The sequence below is a fragment of the Mya arenaria genome, chromosome 5 (genome assembly GCF_026914265.1).
Source record: "Mya arenaria isolate MELC-2E11 chromosome 5, ASM2691426v1".
Lineage (NCBI taxonomy): Eukaryota > Metazoa > Mollusca > Bivalvia > Myida > Myidae > Mya > Mya arenaria.
Genome location: NC_069126.1, coordinates 9,841,368 through 9,859,491, shown reverse-complemented (window position 1 = coordinate 9,859,491; position 18,124 = coordinate 9,841,368). Strand labels below are relative to the sequence as shown.

At 38.0% G+C, this 18,124-nt stretch overlaps 1 protein-coding gene across 1 annotated transcript in view; it reads right to left on the bottom strand.

Annotated features, from left to right (window-relative positions):
* The window catches only part of LOC128235388 (uncharacterized), a 29,045-nt gene extending 13,300 nt beyond the window's left edge, over window positions 1-15,745 (bottom strand). Inside the window, exon 1 of the mRNA XM_052950201.1 lies at window positions 15,660-15,745. The gene's annotated coding sequence lies outside the window, so the exon portion shown is untranslated. The remainder of the gene's footprint in view (window positions 1-15,659) is intronic.
* Between the last annotated feature and the right edge of the window lie 2,379 nt (window positions 15,746-18,124).

Here is an 18,124-nt window from a genome sequence, read left to right as displayed (position 1 = left end):
GGTATGCTTACGTTTTGATGACGTTCACCACATTGAAGCCGTAATAGTGTCACCCGAATCAGAATGTTATATGAAAGGGCGATGTTTGTACAATGGTACATACTACCAGACCAGTACGTTCAGGTGTCCATCGCTTGTCAGTACATATTACCAGACACTTCAGTATGTTCAGCTGTCCATCGCTTCTCAGTACATATTACCAGACACTTCAGTATGTTCAGCTGTCCATCGCTTCTCAGTACATATTACCAGACACTTCAGTATGTTCAGCTGTCCATCGCTTCTCAGTACATATTACCAGACACTTCAGTATGTTCAGCTGTCCATCGCTTCTCAGTACATATTACCAGACACTTCAGTATGTTCAGCTGTCCATCGCTTCTCAGTACATATTACCAGACACTTCAGTATGTTCAGCTGTCCATCGCTTCTCAGTACATATTACCTGACACTTCAGTATGTTCAGCTGTCCATCGCTTCTCAGTACATATTACCTGACACTTCAGTATGTTCAGCTGTCCATCGCTTCTCAGTCATATTACCATACACTTCAGTATGTTCAGCTGTCCATCGCTTCTCAGTACATATTACCAGACACTTCAGTATGTTCAGCTGTCCATCGCTTCTCAGTACATATTACCAGACACTTCAGTATGTTCAGCTGTCCATCGCTTCTCAGTACATATTACCAGACACTTCAGTATGTTCAGCTGTCCATCGCTTCTCAGTACATATTACCAGACACTTCAGTATGTTCAGCTGTCCATCGCTTCTCAGTACATATTACCAGACACTTCAGTATGTTCAGCTGTCCATCGCTTCTCAGTACATATTACCAGACACTTCAGTATGTTCAGCTGTCCATCGCTTCTCAGTACATATTACCAGACACTTCAGTATGTTCAGCTGTCCATCGCTTCTCAGTACATATTACCAGACACTTCAGTATGTTCAGCTGTCCATCGCTTCTCAGTACATATTACCAGACACTTCAGTATGTTCAGCTGTCCATCGCTTCTCAGTACATATTACCAGACACTTCAGTATGTTCAGCTGTCCATCGCTTCTCAGTACATATTACCAGACACTTCAGTATGTTCAGCTGTCCATCGCTTCTCAGTACATATTACCAGACACTTCAGTATGTTCAGCTGTCCATCGCTTCTCAGTACATATTACCAGACACTTCAGTATGTTCAGCTGTCCATCGCTTCTCAGTACATATTACCAGACACTTCAGTATGTTCAGCTGTCCATCGCTTCTCAGTACATATTACCAGACACTTCAGTATGTTCAGCTGTCCATCGCTTCTCAGTACATATTACCAGACACTTCAGTATGTTCAGCTGTCCATCGCTTCTCAGTACATATTACCAGACACTTCAGTATGTTCAGCTGTCCATCGCTTCTCAGTACATATTACCAGACACTTCAGTATGTTCAGCTGTCCATCGCTTCTCAGTACATATTACCAGACACTTCAGTATGTTCAGCTGTCCATCGCTTCTCAGTACATATTACCAGACACTTCAGTATGTTCAGCTGTCCATCGCTTCTCAGTACATATTACCAGACACTTCAGTATGTTCAGCTGTCCATCGCTTCTCAGTACATATTACCAGACACTTCAGTATGTTCAGCTGCCCATCGCTTCTCAGTACATACTACCAGACACTTCAGTATGTTCAGCTGCCCATCGCTTCTCAGTACATATTACCAGACACTTCAGTATGTTCAGCTGCCCATCGCTTCTCAGTACATATTACCAGACACTTCAGTATGTTCAGCTGTCGTTTGTACGGTACTACCTTGCTGATCAGGGGAACAGGTGACTATCACTGTAGTTGACTGTACGAAATCCCTTTGTTATATTGAATTTTAAAAACATATATGCTTCACATGTTCCTTTTGAGGATTTGTGACCACACTGTGCCCGTCGTAAGGCGCATGCGTCGTCCCTTTAAACACTTTTTTAACCACTCATAAATTTTCCTGGAATTTCCTTTGGGTTGTCCTTTTAAGAATCATTCAAAAAAGAAGTGCATTGCTGATCGGATTTCTAAATATTTTTCTTCGGCGTTTCTCTACCCCTCGTGCCATGTTCGTATGTTAAAAACATGGCTGACATGGGTCGGCTCTTGTTTCACTTATATCAACTGTTGGGATAACATCAATTTGGATGACCTTGATCGAGATTTTAAACAGACTTTAGTTTAAACTTTATTTTTTTTGACAAATAGCATACAAACATACATACTTGTGTTATATGTATAGAAATGAAAATGAAATACATCACAATATGTTCGAGGACAAGAAACAAGATATAATTTATATTAATTCTGCTCCTCATGACACACTTTCTTAGTTAAATTAGTCCGGCAGCCGAAGTCGAGCGGTGTATAGAAAATGTGTTTTGCAAGTTTTGAAAGTCTAGACCCTCTGGTATAAAATCCGATTGTTGGCCTCGCGCCAAATTAAACGGATTTTTTTATTCAAAATGGCGGTCGCCGCTGTGTTCATAAATTGACAATTCGCACAAATGTCGGCATGAACCTTGATATTCAATCGTAAACCATTTCAGATCTTCAAGGAAGGAAATTTGTATGAATGTGTTTATAACAGATTATTCTTTAAATCGGCGTCCAAGACGGCTGCAAATAGTACAATTTTTTTAATGAAATACATTTGCTCTAACGGTTTGTCAAAAATTATCTTAATGGCATTGCTTTGAATAAAAAATATTATTAATTCAATCAGCAAATTGAACATAACTAAAAGTGCGTCCAATAAGGCCACAATAATAAACGACAATAACGTTTTCTATTAAAGTTGTGCATTGGTTTGATCTTTTACCCGAAATCATCGTAGTGGTTTGGGTGGAATTCGACATATGTAATAAGAAAACATCTTGGATCGCGCCATATGACAGCCAACTTATAACAAATTGGAGTTTAGTTTGAAATCGACGTGTTCTCTAGGATATAAGAACGTATTTAGCAATCCTATTTGATAGGTGGGAAGCATTTAGTGCTTTCGGAAATAAATAACTTTTATAATGAATTTGAATTAATTATTCACTTAAAACATATCAAATCAATATTCACTCAAAAAGGACAAAATAGAATCTATAAGTCAATATTGCGTCAAATGACCGTTATATAATAGTTTATTAGTATGACAAATGGCAACTTTCCAGTAAACGTTAGTACGATGATGAAATTTTGTTTAAAATAATGGCATTTTACGGAATTGTATAGGAATTAAAATAGCATCAACGACTTAAAGAGTACTTCCGGTCCTATTTACACTGTACTTATTTGATTCTCTCATATATCACAACTCAATTATAAAAGTTTTTAGTTTTAGGTCGGAAATAACCTGCAAGTCTGCATAGAGAGATGGAGTAGGAAAGTAATTGTAGCGTTAAGATGTCAACAGCTGGAGAACATGGTGATAGAAATACAGACGGGCAACAGCTTCATTGTAATATATTGATCATTTTAGCAGAGCTCTCAATTTCCCGATTGTGCCTCGATTGGCCCCGATTTAAGAACGTGTTGATGCAATTATGTATTTATGTGTCACGACAATGGCCCTAATTTGTTCTACGGCGAGTGTACAAGTCCGGAAAATATACGATAAACTACACTAATCGAACACTGCCATAATAGCGCCACGTTAGGCCGTAAAACAAACGAAATGAATCCTCAAGTAAACCTGTATTGCATCTGTTTGTATTCGTTGGAAATCTTGGTCGAATAATAGGGGTCATAACCGTGGCCATTGCTACTCGCAATTTCACGATTCGGGTCACAACTGATCCTCGATTAAAACAATTTTGGTAACATATTTGACGGTATTTGCATTAATATTGATCAATACTGTGTATGAGTCATTGTAGAGCTGGAAGGGCAACCACAATAATGTTTAATTGTTCAATTTAGTCGGGGCTGTAACACGATTATTGTTTTTTCAAACTAAATGATGCACAAGGATGACCTGAAATATTTCATATTCGTTGTTTTCAATAGTAATTTGTGCCTGATTCGCACAGCACGCAAGTCGAATAATAAAGGGACATAATTTTGCATAGCATGCAAGATAATTATGTGACTTGATTAGTTAAGTACATTGGATCGTTTGCCTGCAAAGAAATTTTAACAAGAATTTCTATGTCAAATAGTACAGGGAAATAATTTGCATTAGAATCGAAATAGAGTGATCTCACTTGATGAACGAAGTAGGTTGGATAGTATTAAATACATGTCTTAAGTTTCAAGGAAATAAATTATACATTATGCCACATCTTAGCCAGATGTTCTAAGTAATTAAGGGCCATTATAATCAAACTTGATTAGTTGTAAGTTGGTTGGATGGCTGAGTAGTTTTGCTTAAAGTCTCAATGCAATATACCAGATAGTTGCTGAGATAATGACCTAAATGTGTTAAAATGCCAAATATCAGATTTTTTAAGTTGAAAACGTACAGGCCTTAATTTGCATTAAATGCTTAAATGTGCAAAATCTTAACAAGATTTTAAGTTATAAAGGGCAATAAATTGCATTAAATGCAAAATACAGTTATCTTACTTGATTATTTAAGTATATTGGAAGTTTGAGTACCGTTGTATAAGGCCTCAATGGAATACATCAGGTAGTTGCTGAGATATTAACATATGTGAGCTTAATTGAAAAAGGCCTTCACCAAAATGTATAAGTTGGATAACAAAACTGGCATTATATTCAAAGATAGACTAATGTCATTGGATGGTTGGGACCACTTGAGCTTAGCTCCATAACGTATTTGCTGTGATATTGGCTTAAACGTGCTAACATGCAAAACCTTAACTAAGTTGTGGCGCCGTACAAATAAAACTAGAGCTATCACTGAAGGTGATTAATACACCCGAACGCCGCCTCTCATTATGATTTGTTATTGTATGAAGTTTTATGAAATTCCATCTAGTAGTTTTCAAGTTACTGTCCGGACAAAAGTTTGACAAAAAAACAACAGAAAAGGGCAATAACTCTGTAATTTGCTAAAATAGTGTAACGATTCATGAACACACTGAACTCCTTCTCATTGTGTCGTTCCATTGTATAAAGTTTTTTTTACATTCCATCCGGTAGTTTTCAAGTTATGCTCTGGACAAGAAAAAAGTAACAAAGGGCAATAACACTGTAATTGGCTGAAATAAAATTGCGGTTCCTGTACACTGCACTTTCTCTCATTATGATCTATCACTGTATGAAGTTTTATTAAATTCCATCCAATAGTTTTCAAGTTAAGCTCCTGACAAGAAAAAGTAACAAAGGACAGTAACTCTGTAATTGGCTGAAATAGAATTGAGGTTCCTGTACACTGCACTTCCTCTCATTATGATCTATCACTGTATGAAGTTTTATTAAATTCCATCCAATAGTGTTCAAGTTATGCTCTGGACAAGAAAAATTAACAAAGGGCAGTAACTCCGTAATTAGCTGAAATAGATTTGCGGTTCCTGTACACAACACTCCCTCTCATTATGATCTATCACTGTATGAAGTTTTATAAAATTCCATCCAATAGTTTTCAAGTTATGCTCCGGACAAAAAAGTAACAAAGGGCAATAACTCAGTTATAAGCAAGAATAGAGTTATGGTTATTGTACACTGCACTTCCTCTCATTATGCTCTATCATTGTATGAAGTTTAATCCAATTCCATCCAGTAATTTTTAAGTTATGCTCCGGACAAGGTAAATTGCAACGGACCGACCGACCGACCACAGGGTGACTCCAATATACACCCTTCAAACTTCGTTTGTCGGGGGTACAAGTCGGTGGGTACCTATTTCTACGGATCAAGCACGGCTCCATATGTTACCCAGCGCTTCAGCTACAGGTTGGATGCAACTCAAATTGATCTACATCTGGTACGACCATTCAATAGACCCAGCAATAAATGATCAACAACGGCTATTTTACTATCGATAACAATGCATGCACGGCTGTTCAAACCCCATGTGCGTGTACGTGTTGCTTCTACCACGTCCGAATCATAAAGCTGTCACTTGATCCACAAATCGAATGGTGTAAAATCTAGACTATTCGTACGCTACGTTACCGCTATGACAGTGTCATAATAAACCGCGAAGACAACGTTGTGGAGTAGTTGTTGTTGCCTTGTAGTGTTGGACTAGTCAAGATAGTTGTCGTAGTAGACCGCATATAAGAGAACGCGTTGAACATCTAATAGAACAGTGTTAAATGCAGGCGCGTAGCTGACAGAACGAAGGTTTTACCATACCCCCCCCCCGGATTTGAAATAAAAACGGAAGGGGGTATGGGCTGAAGGTTAATATACCCTCAAGGCATCGATCAGCGCAATCCCGAATTGGCCATAACTACGCGCCTGACATGCGTAGCAATTTGGGTACTGTTCATTATCAAAACTATGTTCTAATATATTGCGACAATCCTTTACTTACTGACGTAAGTTGTTATAGAATATATGTGTTTGTGTAGCTATGAATATATAATATAAACAAGAGATGTATCAAACAGAATGCCCCCTGAGCGCCATATTGTCAGGAATATTTGGACAATTGAACAAACTATACATGGACCTAAATGGCAGCTGATTTGACCTGTTTATCTCAAAATCAATAGGGGGTATCTATTGGTCACGCCCAACTTCAACCTCAATGTCAAGTTTGAGGACCGTCGGTACAGGCATTGCCATATTACCACTCAAGATGTTCACATTCAAGGTCATTATGATCTTCACCTTAGGACCACATGACCCCAAAATCAACAGGTGTCATCTACTGGTCATGACTAATTTCCGCGACAAGCTTGAGGACCGTCTATGCAGACATTGTCAAGTTACCACTCGAACAAGACTCATGCGTTCAAGGTCATGATGACCTTGACCTCTTTGGACAACATTACCAAAACATCATTAGGGTTAATCCTCTAGGCACACCCAACATCCGTTTAAGATTAAGGGCCATATTGTTTATGCATTGTCTAATTAATAGTTATCGCTCGGACAAGCTTTTTGCATTTAAGGTAACTAGAGGTCATCTACTGGTCAGGCCCAGTCTCAATGTCAAGTTTGAAGACCATAGGTCATGCATTGACGACTTATCGCTCGGACAAGCTTTTCGCGTTCTATGCCACTATAACCCTTACCTTTTACCCGATGACCTCAAAAGCAATAGGGTTCATCTACTTGTCACATCTAACCTCAAAGTCAAGTATACGGACAATGGGCCGAGGCATTGTCGAGTTATCACTGGATAAACTCTTTTGCATTCAGGGTCTTAGTGACCTTAAAGCCGCTGACGTTACACTTAATAGGGGTCATCTACTGGCCACGCCAAATGTCCAAGATTTAAGGCACTGTCGGGTTAGCACTCGGACAAGCTTTGTTCTATCGACCAACCTACCAACATACCGACCGACCGACATATGCAAAGCAATATACCCCCTCTTCTTCAAAGGGGGGGGGGGGCAAAATTAGTAAATATTGTTTAATAGTATAAGGGAATTGTATACCTCGCATTCAACAAGTCTAATCAGTTCTTAATATATCATTTAATGTATATTTTAGTGGCCAGCTTTGACGTGATATAAAACTTCATACGGTCCAAACGGTTCTGTAGTTGCATAAAAGCATACTTGTAAAAAACAACAGTATATCAATAAATTGATTTCTAACGAAATAGCACAGCAAATACCCACATATCTAAGAAATCTGTCTTTATAATATATTTTGGCAGCCATCTTGGATGCCATTTTGAACGTAATTTGTCAAAAAAGCTGCTTGACTTAAACGTGAACATGGTAATTCAAGACAATATCATTAAACTAATGTCTGGTTTTCGATGCAAAGCAGAATAATTGTGCACGTCTTATTTATTCTACCGATTATTTTAATGCACTTTGGCGGCCATCTTGGACGCCATGTTGGATTATATTATATCGGGGTTACGTTACATGCAACAAGTATTGTACCAATTCACTATAAACGTTGCTGTTGCGATATTTTGATCATCTTTTATTTAAACGATATTTTGGACACAATGCTGGATTATATTTTCATTGGAACTATTTGTTTATATTTTAAAATCATAGAAGTATAGTTTTGCACAAGCGTCAGAGCATTTACACTCAACTGTAAGTAATATCTCGATATGCTAAAATGTGTTGGCCATCTTGGCCGCCATATTAAACTGATAAATCATCAAACGATCAATCCGATTCTTCTATTATAGGGTCTAGGCTACCAAGATACGCCAAAAAACAATATTTTCTATACACTGCCAAGCAAGGTTTGGCTTAAATACCCGCATTTGGCTTCTAATCTATAAAGAGTACTGCGATTTTAAGCCAAGACAACTTGCTAACTAGAAACGCTGCAATGCGATGAAACAGGTTTTAAATCAGACCAAGAGCTGTCACAGTATGTGACGAATGCCCCCGAATGTGACATTGACCTACGAACAAGGTCAGTACATGAAAAGTTGATCTTGCCTTTACGTGTCAAATACATATGGCAAGTTATTTTAAATTGCTTCTGAACATAAAAAAATACCACCCATACTTGACAACCTACACTGTTATGTCCTTATATTCAGAATTCCCTTGTGAATAAACACATGTATCTTTCACCTAAGAGGTAGGGACATGGGTCTTGCACACGACACGTTGTCTTCGTATGTGGAACACATGTAGCAAGTGATTTTAAAATCTGTCCATACAAGGGAAAGTAACAGCCCTGACACGACAACCTATACTCTATGTCCTTATATGCAGCACTCCATTGTGAATAAACACTAAGTGTGACCTTGACCTTTGAGGTAGGGACACGGGTCTTGCACGCGACACGTCGTCTTGGTATGTGAAACAAATGTGTCAAGTTTTTTAAAAATCTGTCCATACAAGGAAAAGTTACAGCCCGGACACGACAACCTATACTCTATGCCCTTATATGCAGCACTCCATTGTGAATAAACACTATGTGTGACCTTGACCTTTGAGGTAGGGACACGGGTTTTGCACGCGACACGTCGTCTTGGTATGTGAAACACATTTGGCAAGTTATTTTAAAATCTGTCCATACAAGGGAAAGTTACAGCCCGGACACGACAACCTATACTCTATGTCCTTATATGCAGCACTCCATTGTAAATAAACACTAAGTGTGACCTTGACCTTTGAGGTAGGGACACGGGTCTTGCAGGCGACACGTCGTCTTGGTATGTGGAACACATGTGGCAAGTTATTTTAAAATCTGTCCATACAAGGGAAAGTTACAGCCCGGACACGACAACCTATACTCCATGTCGTTATATGCAGCACTCCATTGTAAATAAACTCTAAGTGCGACCTTGACCTTTGAGGTAGGGACACGGGCTTTGCACGCGACACGTCGTCTTGGTATGTGGAACACATTTGGCAAGTTATTTTAAAATCTGTCCATACAAGGGAAAGTTACAGCCCGGACACGACAACCTATACTCTATGTCCTTATATGCAGCACTCCATTGTAAATAAACACTAAGTGTGACCTTGACCTTTGCGGTAGGGACACGGGTCTTGCACGCGACACGTCGTCTTGTTATGTGGAACACATGTGGCAAGTTATTTTAAAATCTGTCCATACAAGAGAAAGTTACAGCCCGGACACGACAACCTATACTCTATGTCCTTATTTGCAGCACTCCATTGTGAATAAACACTAAGTGTGACCTTGACCTTTGAGGTAGGGACACGGGTCTTGCAAGCGACACGTCGTCTTGGTATGTGGTACACATGTGGCAAGTTATTTTAAAATCTATCCATACAAGAGAAAGTTACAGCCCGGACACGACAACCTATACTCTATGTCCTTATATGCAGCACTCCATTGTGAATAAACACTAAGTGTGACCTTGACCTTTGAGGTAGGGACACGAGTTTTGCACGCGACACGTCGTCTTGGTATGTGGAACACATTTGGCAAGTTATTTTAAAATCTGTCCATACAAGGAAAAGTTACAGCCCGGACACGACAACCTTTACTCTATGTCCTTATATACAGCACTCCATTGTGAATAAACACTAAGTGTGACCTTGACCTTTGAGGTAGGGACACGGGTCTTGCACGCGACACGTCGTCTTGGTATGTGGAACACATTTGGCAAGTTATTTTAAAATCTGTCCATACAAGGAAAAGTTACAGCCCGGACACGACAACCTTTACTCTATGTCCTTATATACAGCACTCCATTGTGAATAAACACTAAGTGTGACCTTGACCTTTGAGGTAGGGACACGGGTCTTGCACGCGACACGTCGTCTTGGTATGTGGAACACATGTGGCAAGTTATTTTAAAATCTGTCCATACAAGGGAAAGTTACAGCCCGGACACGACAACCTGTACTCTATGTCCTTATATGCAGCACTCCATTGTGAATAAACACTAAGTGTGACCTTGACCTTTGAGGTAGGGACACGGGTCTTGCACGCGACACGTCGTCTTGGTATGTGGTACACATGTGGCAAGTTATTTTAAAATCTGTCCATACAAGAGAAAGTTACAGCCCGGACACGACAACCTATACTCTATGTCCTTATATGCAGCACTCCATTGTGAATAAACACTAAGTGTGACCTTGACCTTTGAGGTAGGGACACGAGTCTTGCACGCCACACGTCGTCTTGGTATGTGGAACACATGTGGCAAGTTATTTTAAAATCTGTCCATACAAGGGAAAGTTACAGAGCCGGACGGACGGACGGACGGTGCGATTTTAATATGCCCACCTTCGGGGGCATAAAACACTAAGTATGACCTTGACCTTTGAGGTAGGGACACGGGTCTTGCACGCGACACGTCGTCTTGGTATGTGAAACACATGTGGCAAGTAATTTTAAAATCTGTCCATACAAGGGAAAGTTACAGCCCGGACACGACAACCTATACCCTATGTCCTTATATGCAGCACTCCATTGTAAATAAACACTAAGTGTGACCTTGACCTTTGAGGTAGGGACACGGGTTTTGCACGCGACACGTCGTCTTGGTATGTGGAACACATTTGGCAAGTTATTTTAAATCTGTCCATACAAGGGAAAGTTACAGCCCGGACACGACAACCTATACTCTATGTCCTTATATGCAGCACTCCATTGTAAATAAACACTAAGTGTGACCTTGACCTTTGAGGTAGGGACACGGGTCTTGCACGCGACACATTGTCTTGGTATGTGGAACACATGTGGCAAGTTATTTTAAAATCTGTCCATACAAGAGAAAGTTACAGTCCGGACACGACAACCTATACCCTATGTCCTTATATGCAGCACTCCATTGTGAATAAACACTAAGTGTGACCTTGACCTTTGAGGTAGGGACACGGGTTTTGCACGCGACACGTCGTCTTGGTATGTGGAACACATTTGGCAAGTTATTTTAAAATCTGTCCATACAAGGGAAATTTACAGCCCGGACACGACAACCTATACTCTATGTCCTTATATGCAGCACTCCATTGTGAATAAACACTAAGTGTGACCTTGACCTTTGAGGTAGGGACACGGGTTTTGCACGCGACACGTCGTCTTGGTATGTGGAACACATTTGGCAAGTTATTTTAAAATCTGTCCATACAAGGGAAAGTTACAGCCCGGACACGACAACCTATACTCTATGTCCTTATATGCAGCACTCCATTGTAAATAAACACTAAGTGTGACCTTGACCTTTGAGGTAGGGACACGGGTCTTGCACGCGACACATTGTCTTGGTATGTGGAACACATGTGGCAAGTTATTTTAAAATCTGTCCATACAAGAGAAAGTTACAGCCCGGACACGACAACCTATACCCTATGTCCTTATATGCAGCACTCCATTGTGAATAAACACTAAGTGTGACCTTGACCTTTGAGGTAGGGACACGGGCTTTGCACGCGACACGTCGTCTTGGTATGTGGAACACATTTAGCAAGTTATTTTAAAATCTGTCCATACAAGGGAAATTTACAGCCCGGACACGACAACCTATACTCTATGTCCTTATATGCAGCACTCCATTGTGAATAAACACTAAGTGTGACCTTGACCTTTGAGGTAGGGACACGGGTCTTGCACGCGACACGTCGTCTTGGTATGTGGAACACATGTGGCAAGTTATTTTAAAATCTGTCCATACAAGAGAAAGTTACCGCCCGGACACGACAACCTATACTCTATGTCCTTATATGCAGCACTTCATTGTGAACAATCACTAAGTGTGACCTTGACCTTTGAGGTAGGGACACGGGTTTTGCACGCGACACGTCGTCTTGGTATGTGGAACACATGTGGCAAGTTATTTTAAAATCTCTCCATACAAGGGAAAGTTACAGCCCGGACACGACAACCTGTACTCTATGTCTTTATATGCAGCAATCCATTGTGAATAAACACTAAGTGTGACCTTGACCTTTGAGGTAGGGACACGGGTCTTGCACGCGACACGTCGTCTTGGTATGTGGAACACATGTAGCAAGTTATTTTAAAATCTGTCCATACAAGGGAAAGTTACAGCCCGGACACGACAACCTATACTCTATGTCCTTATATGCAGCACTCCATTGTGAATAAACACTAAGTGTGACCTTGACCTTTGAGGTAGGGACACAGTCTTGCACGCCACACGTCGTCTTGGTATGTGGAACACATGTGGCAAGTTATTTTAAAATCTGTCCATACAAGGGAAAGTTACAGAGCCGGACGGACGGACGGACGGTGCGATTTTAATATGCCCACCTTCGGGGGCATAACAATTGTGGCAAATGGTGGCTTTCTTAATACAAGTTGAGACCTTCAATTGATATATTCCAACCCAAATTCGAAACTACATGAGTTGCGATTTACCAAGTTTAATCACGACAAAAGAGGTTCCAATTATATACAAGTCACAATCGCTTTTATTCAACAAACCCTAAATACGATCCAAAAGTACGTATATACACATAGTTTCACCATAGTTTCACCATTATACATCATTTCAGACTCAACCTCTTGAGCAGAACCTAAGCAACGGCGACCTTAACAAATATTTGCGCATGCGCAGCAAACATTTATGTATTTAAGCAAAAATTCACTTAGCAATACTGCAGAATCTTGGCAATACTGCAGATTCTCGCATTTAATATTAAATAGGTGCTGGAAAAGCCATTTGCTGAACGTAAGTAGTATACTTTTAATTATTTTCCAGAAATACGAAACGAAAAAAAAACATTGTAATATAACTGTTTTGAGAGTAAACGCATTTGCAATCGAATTGTTAAGATCGAATTGAGAGTGACTATAAAATATAACTCCGATCACCTATTACTTCCCTTTGCACTATAGCCATAACTGCCGCCACGTGATAATTATCATAATCTGCCAAACTTGATTTGAAATCAAATTAGATTTTTTATTAGTTGAACTTGGAATCTTTTTCGATATGTGGGTGCGTGGTGTGTGTGACGTTGGTACGACTGTGTCTCTAATCCGGCGCCGTTTGTTTCTCTAAACAGGATTCATATTAAATTGTTCGACTACTGGGATCGTTCCTGTAGTCTTAGTTGTTTGCTTGAAAATAAATTTATTTAGTATACTGTTTATAAATTTTGCAAAATGTTATGCGTGTAGTTATGTCTCGATAATATACGTATAATTCAAATGCTACTATTCTAAGCAATAGCAAATATTGTTCCTGCTTGTCAAGGGAGATCATTTGAGAAATAAATATTTCATCACAGACTGGATGCTTCAAGTTCAGATCTGAACATTTGAAAAAAGAGCTTGGTGCTTGAAAATGAAAAAACTCATTTCAGTTGTGCTGAACAAATTCGTAGATGGTTTAACCGTTTCGAACTCTAAACGTATTGAATCTCGACCGATTTGCCAATCATAAGTACCCTGCTGCAGAGTGCCACTGAGATGCGTGTTTAATTGGTTAAGGGGTTGGTGAAAAAATGACAAAAATATCAATGTTTTAGTTTACTGTTTCATGTTTCAGTCAATTTGCTAAATTTGAACAAGTTAAACAAGGGTCATTACTCTGACACTAATGAAATTGAAGGTATATAACGCGTCCTGAAGAGCACGTATTTACATCTAGAAAATCATTTTATTTTCAATAGTTTTTAAGGGAAGTAAAGAAATAGAAAACATTTTAAGTTGACAGAAAGACAGAAATAATTCGTGTATATGTGTTTTGTTTATCATAGGTGGAGTTTTCGGATGAGTCGAGATGGAGCCATTTTCGACCGTACTAAAAATATCGTACCAAAAATGGCAAAAAAAACAAACAAAAACAAATTCTTACAAAATACGGTTTTTTTTTGTAGATTTTATACGAATTGTATTTTAGTAAAACGGACATTGACCTTGATCCCACATACCCAGTCCCACAATTCTCAAGTTATCAATATGTATACGATGTAACTCATGTTAATTAAACAAACGGAAGGTAAGAATTCAGAAAATCTTCCTTAACAACAAGTGTAATCACTTGACATTAATAATGATATCAAAAACTATTGAGTACAACACATTTTTCTTAGTAGCAACCTTGACAATGGCGCGACATATCCTATAAACAATCCAAAATAACCTCTTTATGCACAAATTTGTCAATAAAATTATTCAATATACATATTTTTTTTATTGAATGAAAACATTTTTTTCTTTTTAGTAGTGTGACCCTGAGATTGACCATACTGACCCCAATAAAAATCCCAAGGTACGTATTCGTTTACCACAATCTTACCTTATGTTATTTAGCTGATATCATGTTTCTTTATCTTGTAATAGCAACCTTGATCTTGAACTTCACCACACTGACCCCAAATTTATACGTATTAATTTGGTTGCATATATACCAAGTTCCAACACTATAAATTATTCCTACCTCAAGCTATTGAGTTGTCCTATTTTAGTTACAGTGACCTTGACCCTAACAACCCCAAAACATACCCCTCTCATCTAAATCTACATTCATCTTACTTGTGATACTTAAAACGTAGTCGATTTAACAAAGTACTATTTGTTAGATATATACATATTAAAATATGTAACTGTTGAAAAAGATATGTTCATAGTGATATTACTGTTCATGTTCACGATTATAAGTAAAAAATACTTATTGTAATTTGAAAAGGTTTAAATATAATTGATATCGTAATTTTAAGTTAACTTAGTAATTTACAATAAATTTTATGTTATACATAATCATATACACATTAGTTCATCTAAACTATAAACACAAAACCACAGACCTATATTTATAGGTCCGTGACAAAACACTTATGGATACTAATAACGGCAATCTTTTCAACGAGAGTTGAAGAATTACAGTTACTGTAAGTATGAAGCGGGGTAAGTTAATTGAAAGTGTTTTATTGCCTTAACTGACCAAAAACACTTTGTTTCTATGTAGATATTCTAAATACTCAGAAACATCCTCGTTTCACTTATCACACTCAATAGAACCCGGATGATGTCACGTGATCAAGGCGTCACTGCCAATGCAGATAACGAACAACAAATAAATGTGTGAACCAGTATGAATCATTCCGTCAAATGATATAAATGAACAGTTTAAAAGTCTCATAAGATATTATCTCTTCTGGCTATTAAACAAACCTTACCTTTAAACATGTCAGACCAACAGTAATTAACAAAAGTTTCACATATATCGAAATCTTGTTCTCGACAGCACACAAAATGGCGGAAATATCGGCAACCCACAATGCAACTGGGAGGAAACGCGTACATTATATAAAATACAATATAACATTTTAACTAACTAATCTTCAAATTCATTGAAATGGGGGAACAGCAGTGTTATTTACTTGTGTGTTAAAACATTTTCGAGTTATTGTAGATATGATTTATTACACACTCTTTTACAATCACTCCTAATGGAGAACTATTTTTCGTACCTAACAATAACCCTTACTGCATTGTAGTACTCTCCCTTGTGCTCAAGTCACGTGACTAGTGCTACCGCAACGGAATGTTTTATTTACGCATTAGTTCTTCGGTTATCGCAAATATTTAACCACTAAACGTAAATGATAAATAATGGAAATGAATAGCAAAGTCATAATCTATCAGAAATATAACATAATGAAGCAGGTCTGAAAGGCTTTCAATTATTTTTTCAATTGTATTATTCATTCGCCTTGATGTAAGCGGCTTTGCACCTGCGCGTTCAGCATGTATACAATGCCGGTAAAGCTCGTTCCTTAATAATACATCGACCTATTTAGAACAAACTAAAACTTTTAGAAAGCGTTATTCAAAGGGGTTAAAACGCGGTACGAATTAACTCAAGTTTGTAATTACCCGATTCATCGACTATGCTAGATATATAATATTATTTGCATAATTAAGGTATATTAAGAAGGTGATTTCGGTACTTAAAAGGGAAAAAGTAATGCCCGATTTATCCAAATCTTATATATCTAATTAAAACATTTCGATCCAGGAAAACATTTCCTCCGATAAGTGCAATTTGCCCATTTATGCGAGACCATCTCATGAGTTATTAATTCCTAACGGAACATGTCTATCAAACACCATTAAAACATATATAACATGTACCTGGGACCAATAATAAAGGGACAGTATTACACAAAAAATTAAATATAGTTCATGTAAACTATATTCATTGCAACAATCTAATAACGTAATTGTAACCTACATTATACTGAGCAAGACATCTCTTTTATGTCGTTATTCTTTTGTTTACCATAGTGGTAATGCATACATGATATGACTATTTTCTTGTAATTTTATCATTGTAAAATTAATGTTTTATTATCCCCACACTTTGTTTTTGTTGACTGTTATTTGAAAATTTTGTGTTGAAATAAAACATATTATTAAGCAAATACACTTTTTTACTTTCACAAGGTGATATATGTTTTGACCATCAACAATAAAGATGCAAATATGAAGGGTAAACTACAGGGACATGCCAAGCCACAAGAAAATCTAAGTCTCAGACTCAAACATACAGTATAGCCCCACAATCCATTGTTGTTTGCATCTTTATTTTGGCAAAAGAATATAAAGGCCCTTTCAAATGATTTAGTCTATTTTCCATCAAGGCTAACTTGTTAAACTAGTGTCAGTAGTAAAAGGTAGCATATACTTGTTATTTGCATTTTTTTGTGGGCCAATGACAATCGAGGACACTTTTTTCAATTTGTCTGTTGATTAACTTTAATTGGATCGATTCCGACGAATGCACAAACAAAAAGTCACGTGATATGCAAATTTCGTGATGACGTTGTGCGCGCTAAATTTATATACATGTACTTTCAGTTTTCTTTTTGTAAATGTTGCGTATTGTATAAATGCATTTTTTATCATCCTGGGGGTTTAAAAAATCTAAAAGGTTAAAAGAAGTCATTTGGATATAAGTGCATACAACAAAAAAGTTTACACCACTAAACATACTGGGTCTTTAATAATCAATGAAACTGAAGAGCTCTTTAATGGAATTGTGTTAATTCAACTCGGTTAAAACATAATTTTTCTAAAGCTTGTCTCTTTTTCGTAGAAAATAATCCAAAATGTCATAGCCTTGGTGCTGTCGGCGTCGTCGTTGCGTTCGTTGTGCGTCGTATTAAACATACAGAAGGGGTTTTGGGGGGAAATTCGACGACTTTATTTGTTTAGCGGACAACGATTGTGTGACGTTATCCAAGGATTTAAACGATGCCATAGGTATACTTTAATTTCTATGTCTGAGTATCTTTCTTGAATACAAATTAATCCGTTGTTTCTCGGAGATTAACACATTCTACACGTTCTTTCCGAAAAAAAGAAGAAACAAAAATGTCAACCAAAAGGAATAAGTGTTCTTATATATATATTTACTTGTAGAAAATATATGTACGCCAAAATGCACCTCCAACAATCCAGCTGAAAATAACAATTCAAAGGGGGCATACCCCACAACCCACATAGAAATTGGCCGACCATGACGTCTTTTTTAGACAAACTACGCCTCTGACCTTAGATGAATCGATTACTGGAATGTGAACAAAAAAGCACATGTTCGATTGAATAAAAAACTTGACCCAACTTTTCACCGTATCAA